Genomic DNA, 9,922 nt, shown 5'->3' on the forward strand with positions numbered 1-9,922 from the left:
GTAACATTGGTTATAGCAGCAGTAATAACGGCGTCACACAGTAACCTCCGGGTGACATGTGAGACACATGAGCTGGTGTCCCTGCACCTGTGTGCTCCTGGCAGAGTGAACAACTGTTAGAGATTTACCAGTGAGATTTACAGTGACAGCGAGCGTAAATACGTCACATCAAGTGCATAACGGGATCTCAATGCGAGACAAGGTTGTGTCAGACAGGAGGGTAGTATGGAACGTGTTCTGTATTCAACAGTGACGACACGAGACAGGAGACAGCTCACTCGTGTTCTTGTGAATATCAGTTATTACAATATCACTCCAGCTTAGAAACCCTTTTTGTCAGCCCATTAAAATATTAATTAAACAGATAAAGCAACAGGTGCCTCTCCTCTGCGTTCTGGTGCAGAGTAATCCTGATTAACCGTCTGCCCCCTTGCAGGTCGAACTCGTCAGTTGACCCTTCTCACAGGACCCCTCTGACCCCGACACTTTGCACTGAGCGCCCTGAGACCTCCGTCCCCTAATCCAAGTTCCCGAAATGTAGAGCACAAGACACTTTGACCCCGACACTTGAACCCAACAACTTTAAACAGCAGAATCACGTCACTTTCACACATGGACTTTATAAAAAGATGGGCGACATGACAGCTCCCTAAAAGTGAAGCCAAACCCTCTCTATCGCCCCCTGCTGACTGGCTACGGTATAGGTCATAAAGCCTGCCTCCTCCATGTTAACAGATGGGACATGAGTCAAACTATAAAATCAAAATACACGCCCGATAAATTTTTCTCAAACATGGTTCCTGTCATTATAGTTAGTTCTTATCAAGCTGATTTATGTCCAAGTGTTCATTTTTCTGATAAGTTTATTTTTAATTAGTTATTTGATGCTGTCAAAATGATGATTGACAGCTCTGTTGACAAATCCGGCTCCTGCAGCCAATCACTTCCAGGTAAGCAGAGTGGAGGACGATCCGCGAGAGGAGACGTAACTAAAACAATCACTACAGTCATTGAAGCTTCCATACCTGTGAACGTTAACCTCAGACCAACAAAGAGAAGCTGTTCTGCTGTTAATGGATCCTTGCTGTTTTTTCGGTTAAGTGTGTGTTTTGGTTAGCGGAAGTGGCTACGGCCGCTTCACTCGCCGATCTCTACTGCGCAGTCTCTGGCTCCATATGACGTCACGATCGCAAGATGGCAGCGCCTATCGCAGGGGCTATTTTGGCATTAATTACGTACAATGGGAGCAGATGGAGACGCGGTGTCCATCTATATATACAGTCATTGCTTTAAACACCCTTGCACTTGCAGGATGTAAATTAGTAATCAGGAGGGATTTATGGTATTTTCATTTCCTCATTTATACTCAACTTGTAACAGAGCGATTTTATCAGAGCAGGAAATGTCAGCTTACCAAGTTTAAAGAGCAGCTCCAGTCATGTTTTAAGATGTATAAAATTCTCTGATTGAAATAATAAATGGTGTCTGATATGTTTTTCTGCAAAATATGTTTAATTACCTTGTAATAATCCTCACAATGCATCTCCTCCTTCTTCTTCCTCATTAAAAATTCCTGAATCTGCAGAGTCCCCGACCACTATGCAAATTTCCAACCGCCCCCTCCGTTGCAAAAACAACACGTCTCTGTCATCATTTAGTGGCAACTTTATGAAACTTAGCTAGCTTGAAATATAGTAATGAGTAGTAGTAACGTTAACATTAGTAGTCAGTAGTGAGTTTGCAAAAATGACGATGACGGTTACAGCTGGCTCGCGCCTCACTGAAGTGGTTGCCATAGGTTACACATAATGATACGCATGGCGTCTCCCCGTCCATTAACAGGATTGGCTCCTTAGGTTTGCGACGTCTCAAACCTGCCAATCTTAAACGTGTTGTTCAGCCTGTCCTTGGTACACTGCAGTTTAAAAGCAGACAGGCCCAGCCATGGAGATGATGCTGATGTTTTTCCTGATATGTCTTGTAGCATATTCACTGGAGGGGGTGTTTAAAATTAAATTAGACTTTTAGAACATTTTTATTGAATGAATTTTCAGGTCAATAAATGTCTGTTTTGGATCAAAAAAAATACAAGTTTTGCACAGGAAGTGAAAGTTAATTTGCAATAAACACAAGAACGAGCTTTGTGCAAGCTGTGATTTCACAACATGTCAGACGAAAACAATCATAAAATGATGGAAGAAATCATGAGTCAAATCTAATCGAGTTTTATGAAGTAGTTCCAAAATTTTGAGTACCAAAAACATAAAACAGCATGAAAGTATGAGTGATTTTCCAAGCGATTTGGAAAAAAAGAGTTGAATTGTTATCTACAAAACATAATCTTTCCTAACTGACAGTTCAAAATGCATCTGTCCTCTCTTGAGTATGAGAATAAGGAGTGTGAGATGAAACGATTATCCTCGAGCGAGGCGTCGGCACACACACACGGCAGCTCCGTGAGGGGCTCCAGTCATCTATCATACTGAAGAGCTCAGCTGGGTTATGTAACATGTGCCTTTAACAGCTCAGTCACTCGACAGCAGAGGATCAACAGATGTCCCATCTCAACTCATTCAGTGAAAGCTGACACACATGATCACTACACATGCACTTACATGCTGGATTCACCCACAGGCATTCACACACTGGGACGAGATATGTGTGCGATATTCTTTAGCTGAGAGCAACGTGACGGCTGTTAACAGAGAGAGTTTGACGATGATTAAATGAAACTTACCCTGGCAATGATTCTTTAAACTTTTAACTTCCACCACATTTTAAAATGAAAAAGGTTTTGTGGACGAACATTTTCGGGAAGCTCTAAATAAATCAACTCCTTCTGTGCTAGCGTTGGCACCTGTTCCACCTGCACCTCCGTACCTCTCAATCAGCAGCCTTCATTTTATTCATTCAGTGCATCAACTTTTGATTTCTCCTTCATACTACTTGGCCCTCAGTCTGGGTTGTAACAACAAAAACTCTAATAATATGGAAAGATGGATGAACCAGGAGCAGCCTCGGTTTGTTGATGACACAACCCACACATCAGCACCAAAGATAACAAATGGCCAGACTGGACAAAAATGTGGCTTTGGGGGAAAAAATGTTTTGTTGTGTCCCTGTTGTCTCCGCACATGAAAGATAGATGGTCGTGTTTTATTGATCCCAAACTGCTAAATTACAAGTGTACCTTGTCACCTCCAGATTTCACAGACCAGGCTGTGTGCTGCAGCAGACCAAGAGACCAAATGGTTCTACTTTAATGAGATGACTCGGCTACAAACTTGGCCCCAAGTTTTCTACGTGTCAATCAGTTTGTGTTAATTTGATGTGGACACAGTTGTAGATTATACAAGTTCATGTTGCACCAAAAATAGTGTAAATTCTTATATGAGTTTGCAGTTAATCAAATGACCAAAAAGACCAAACCCAGAATATGGAACAACTGTCAGTACATGTGCTGCAGCATCTTAGTGTATTGCATTGAACATCAATATTTTAACCATTTCATTCAGTTTAGTTTGAGTGAATATGTTCTTCAGACGTGGTTGCATCAATGTATTGAGTCTTAACAATGATCCAATCTACAAAATCGGCGTGGGTATGATAGAGGGTCTGAAATTTAACAGCGGTGATGATGTAAAATAAATTCTATCTAATTTATTTATTTCTGCCAATGCAATAAACTGCATGTTGCCCTGACGACCTCTCATAAAAAATAGTTGGTTATTCAAGATTCAAGATTTTTATTGTGACTCCGGTTCTACAAGTACAACTGTGTGAAATTCTTTAGCCAGGGACTCTATTTAAAAAGGGGTATGTATTCAATATAAAAGAACTAAAATATAATATAATAAAATATATATAACAAAATAGGAAAGAGGTACTAAAAATCAAAAAAGAAAATGCACATTTAGAGTTAAATATGTTCCTCTAAGGCAAAAAATATTACATTTCATGTGCATTTCAGTTGGTGCACCTTTCTTAAAGTGCCCCTTTAAAAAAGTTAACACATTTCCAAACTCATACAAATCTTACGAAATGAATTTCATTGGTCAAAGTGAAATGTTGTTGATGTGCAGCTGAGCAGTTTTGAGTTTTCATGAGGGCACACACACAAACAGAGTGAGTGTGGTAATGAGAGATGATCCTTATAGTAGCTGTGATGACAGTAGGAGGTGTTACTAGAGTGAGTGAAATATAGTACTTGATATGTGTGTGTGCGTGTGTTTGAGGGTGTGTGCGTGCGTGTGTGTGTGTGTGTGTGTGTGTGTGTGTGTGTGTATGTCTGTGTGTGTGTGTGTGTGTGTGTGTGTGTGTGTGTCGTCAGGCAGAGACAGGGCGATAGAGTGTGTGAAGTAAGAGTATCACAAGGCCAACAGCTGCTGGTGTGACCAGCGACAGGTGCTCCAAGGTAATCCAGAGGTTCACCAGAAAGACACACATGATATCACAGAGAGACACTTAGGCTCCAAATATGTTATCTGTTTTGGCTACTTGGAGGATATTGGGCATGAGAATAAAAACATTACACTGGCGGGCTGTGCAATTCTAATCCAATACACTTTTAGCCCGAAAGGTATAGCTTGTATCTCCTAACAGTCCACAAGCTGTCCATTTAAGAAGTGGCTGTAGCCTCCTGGTTCCTTATAAAGACCTGGATTCTTTATAATGGCCACCAGGGGGCGACTCCACTGTTTGTAAAAAGAAAGGAAGATTGTTTGGAAGTCTATGACAAAAGGACATCTAAGTAGCTTTATTACCTCAACATTTTCCTATGGAGTTCATGGTCTCAATCTAAGTTTCAAGTTTAGAGTAAAATACAAGCTAGGGCATGGCTACCAGTGATTGACAAGTCGCAACAACAATGACCTTCTCAACCAAGATACAGGCATAGCAATGAGTATCCACCCTCTCATCCAAATATGGTGACTTCTGGATCAAGAACCAAGATGGCGGCAGCGTGCCAAACTTTGGGCTTCAAAACTGAAAGTCTAGAAACCAATGGGTAATGTCATGATCACTACATCCACTTTTTATACAAGTCTATGTTTTTTTTTTTTTGTCTTGGCCGCCTGCTCTGCCTCTTCTATCAAATGCCCATTGTTACATTTTCCTTGGCATTGCACGTCCATGAATTTGGACGCAGTGCTTCTAAGGATGTGGTTAAGTTCAAATATCAACAAGTTTCTCCAAAATACCCCACATGTATTCCTGCCTCAGCCTGACAGACAGCTTAAAGACTATTAAACTGAAGTATAGCACAGATGTTTCCAAGTGCAAACAGACAAGTAGGCAGTCAGATGGACAGAAGGACTGGCTAAAGGACTCCCATGACAGCGTGGCTGGCAACAGTGGACAGGGTCATTTATTTATAGCAGCATTACAAGTTTCCATGATAGTTTCCACCACGCAGGCCATAGCTATCTATCAACCTCTGCGCTTATCACGACACGAGCACCAAAGCTACTCTCTCGGCAGCAGCTTATACAACGCTGCATGGGCCAAGACCCTCAAGACCCTCACTGTCCTGAATCGCACCTCGCTCATTTCTTTATTCCGGTAGACGGAGTCAGCGGTGTGGTCTGAGGCGTACAGCGTGCTTCCCTCTTTTTACACTCTGAACACAGAGTCAGTGACCCCTTGGGACATAAAGTAAACTTTGCATCAGTGGCTTTTAATCTCCTGATTCTTTCACTCAAAGTTGACTTTTGGTTTCTACTTGAGTTGAACCATGGTCATGGTGAAATGCTTGTGTTTTCTTGAGTCAGCCATCCTCCCCAAACCGGCTTCTTCTTTGTTTATACAGCGTAACCTGACTTTTATTTTCTCTGGCTGCACTACGGCCACTAGAGGTCGCCACCTTCACTTAAATATGGGTCTTGATCAGCAGTTGGGCACATATTTTTGTGCGGTTGTAGAAAACTTTTGCTTTTAAACGCCTTCATCGTTCAAACTCCACACTCCTACACTTTGTAAGGCTGTCTGTGAAACATCTGGAGCCTCAGAGCCCAAGCTGAGATAGCCCTGATGACATCACCATGACATCATCAGTGTTATTTAATCTCTCTCTTGGCAAAGCTCTCTCCAGAGCAACCGGAGCCTTTAAACAACTGTTTTCACAGGAGTGCTTCTCATTTTGAGCAAACTGATCTAAACGGGTTCATGGAGTGCAGAGAAGAAGCTTTAGAAAATATCTTTGTCATGAACCGGGGACCAAAAGGAAGGACTCAACAGCAAACTCAAAACCAGTGGACAGATTTCAGAATGGTTTGATGCCAGGCAAGGTTCGGTACACAAAATAAGCAGTCAGAAACAAGCAGAGGTGTCCAGAAAACATGAGGCGAAAAGGCAACGTAAAACAGGGTCCGAATCAGAGTCCAATACCAAAAAAGCAGAATACCTGTTTGACCTGGGGGAACTTTATTATGTAGCCTGATATTAGACAGAATAGCAGGTTTTTTACACACTAGTCAAACTGAGCGAGTTGGTTAAGTTAAAGGTCCGGACACAAAAAGACTTTTAGGATTGACAGTCTGTCACATCACAGTGAAGGAGTTTTACGAGGTGGTTGTCTCAGCCAAGCACCTGTTCTAGCAAGAAGCTATTTTTATAGCTGTTTAGTAGATGATGTCATGGCTTCTAGTCATGTAGCTAAGCCTAATAGACATCTATAAGGAAGGATCTGTCACTTACATGCCAAAATGAGATGATTGAAGGTCCTCGTTTGTGAATACACGGAGTGTGTGCTTGTAACAAAATAAGCAAATGAATAGGTACGTACATGCACCTGTCAAACCTGCAACATATGCAAAAGATCCTTTCTTCTTGGTGCCCAAATGTAACACGTTATGTAGCTGAATGAATGCTCTGTGGTAGCATCAGTTTAACTCAAACTTTATGCCTTGTTGTCTTTTAACTAAAGAGATGATATTACTTCATACTTTAGCTCCTAAAAAACGCTTCTCCATGAGCTGGCATTAAATGTCTGTGATGCTGTGACGCTCACACAGCCATGATGATCTAAAGCCAGAGAGCAGCACTGCACACGTTAAAAAAAACACATGACAGAAAACGTACAGTGAAACATAAGGAAATGAAATCTCAGTCTGGTGCTGATTAAAGTTAATATGAGTTGAAAATAAACAGTGGAGGCCTGTAAAGCAGATTTCCACAACCTCCAGGGGCTTTCCACCTCTGAATGCAGGGATAAAGGAATCCATAACTATAACATAGATCATGTTACTGTAAACCTAAATAAGACCTGGATTTAAAGCTTGTTACGGACCCATCATCCAAACAGACCACCGTGTGGTCGATGCCACCAGGACTCACTGCACCTTTCTTACTGTAAGATCCTGGAAAATTGCTCTTCACACTTGTCAACTCTAATATTTGGGACATTTTTACAAGCATCTGTGTTTGCACTGCAGCAGTAAGGCGCAGGTTTAAGCTGCTCAAATGGTCTTATTAAAACAAAGTCGGAGAGACTTTGTTTTAATAAAATAAAGTCTCTCCACTGGGGTCTGTTTTTTAATTTCAGTATAATGTTGCATGTAGGTGAGAAGTTTGCCAGGTAATTGCCTTTTTTTTTTATCGAAGTCCTAAAGATCAAGACATGAACTGGACCTGCTTGGTTCTTTCTCTTTATTGCATGCTGCCACCTAGTGGAGAAATCATGAAATGTCATCATACTGTGCTGCCAACTTACAGAGGTTTATTATCAGTGTAAGCTGCAGAACAGCTTGAGGACTCTAAAGCTGAACTCACCTGTTAGGTTGAAGATGACGTCTACAAACACCAGGAGGTCCTTCTAGATTCACCAGAAAAAGGGGCATGCATGGTGGAAAGTGCAGTGATGTGGTTTAAATTCAATTCAAGATGCATGTTGATGTTAGAATGTATTATTATCATATTTTAAGAGATTATATATTATTTTAGACTGCATCTTGCTGGGTCACTATTTACAAGACTACAACTAGATTCCTGTTGAGATTATTTCCCATCATGCTCCTGGTTGAAAATTACTAGAAGATAAACAAACACTGGAGCAGAAACAGGAGCAGTTTGTGACCACAGCTCTCCCTGTGTGTGCACCGGTTTGTGTGATCTCTGCTGATTGAGCCCGAACGTCACACTGGTTAAGTGGAGCTAACTGCTGACGGGCTAAAACTGTGTCTTAACAGCATGCTAACATCCAACTATCACTTCAGACAGACAGGATGACAGACAGATTGGTAGATGTATTTTAATGATACCAAACTCAACACTCCCAGTCATGTAACTTCCACACAAAGCAGCTGTTTTCAGCAACAACACGCCTAACATGCTTTACGAGGTACCTGCTCAGCACCAATCAGCTGACAGACAAAGTTGGTGAACATATTGGACCATTTCAGCTAAAAAGCGACATTTTTTTTTAGCACCAAATCAGAGCTAAAAAGAAGAGAAAAGATCAGACTAACGTTCACCTGATGGCCACAGAAAATGACTCCACATGAATGATTATGGGGCTCCGTGTTGACCAGGCTGCACGGTAGTATAGTTGGTAGCGCTGTCGCCTCCTGGTTCAAATCCCGGACGCTGAGGGCCTTTCTGTGTGGAGTATGCATGTTCTCCCCCGTGCAGTACTACATGTACTGCTGGTACTACATGTTCATAAGGTTCAGGATGACTCTGTAGGAGTGAACGTGTGCCTGAAAGGTTGTCTGTCTCTATAGCCGCTTTCCCACTAACACCCAGCTTTCTTGCTTAGTGGGAAAGATTACAATCGGCATTCAGACCCGGGTCAAATGGCTGTGCAGTAGACTCGGGTAATTATTACCTCGGCTCCGATCGGCACTGATGGGAACACAAAACCCCAAGTTGACACGTTAATCTCCGCCCCCCTTTCCGGCGCGATGCTATGCTGCGTTAGTTACTTATGCGACTCCTGATCATCTCAGCTACAAATTCCTTCCGTCTCTGTCCGAGCAGCGGTCGGACATCATTCCAGACTTCTCAGCGCAGAGTTTGATGAACAGACTGAATGAGTAATAGATACAATTATTATAATTCACTGTTTAATAACCCTGTTTCGGGTGCATTTGTGACGTCAGACGGTGACGCAGCAGGCGTATACTCCACTGGCAATGGGAAAAGAGACAATCAGCATTTATAAGTGGGTCTTCCTGGGTCTGAAAAACCCACGTCAACGAGCTAAATAAGTGTATAAGTATAAGGAGTATAAGTGTCAGCCCTGTGATTGACTGACGACCTGTCCGAAGTGTAACCCCGCCTCTCGCCCTGTGACCCTGAACAGGATAAGCTTTTGGATGGATGTTATTTGCCAAACCAACTTTAAGGAGTGTGTATGTTACATTAAAATCTCCCTATGCTGCGCTGAAATGGAAAAAAAACCCTGTAAATTTAGGTTACAAAAGGACATTTCATTCATGAGGTTTCATAAAGAAAAAGGGCTCTCGATGTCAGGACAAGTAGATCTTAAAGCACATTAAACAACCACAACACAATAAGCTTTTTTTTTGCTTAATTGATGTTAGACATCTGATATGTTTTCAGTTTTAACGTATAAAGAGAAGTTCTCGCTCTGTCACCCGCTGTACATGAATGAAATACACAAGTGGGGATTGTATTTAGACACAGACCCCTGAAGCATTTACAACATCAGTGACATAAATGTCACAGCAGGCCAGAGACAGAGTGGCCTCATATTACAAGCAACAGTGAGCACCATGAAAAGGATATGCTGTTCAAAGTTACCGTGGACACCAACAAATCAGAAGTCAAATTTTGATGATATTAAACTTCTACTTTTAGTGTTTTAATCATAGACAAGTTGGCTACTGAACTGTAATGATCATATGCCAAAAGCTGATGACAATGAGGCTGGCGTAACACTGATTTAAAAGGCCAACTTGCA

The sequence above is a fragment of the Semicossyphus pulcher genome, unplaced genomic scaffold (assembly GCF_022749685.1).
Source record: "Semicossyphus pulcher isolate SPU_LCO1_2020_fin unplaced genomic scaffold, fSemPul1.0.p SCAF_13, whole genome shotgun sequence".
Taxonomy (NCBI): domain Eukaryota; kingdom Metazoa; phylum Chordata; class Actinopteri; order Labriformes; family Labridae; genus Semicossyphus; species Semicossyphus pulcher.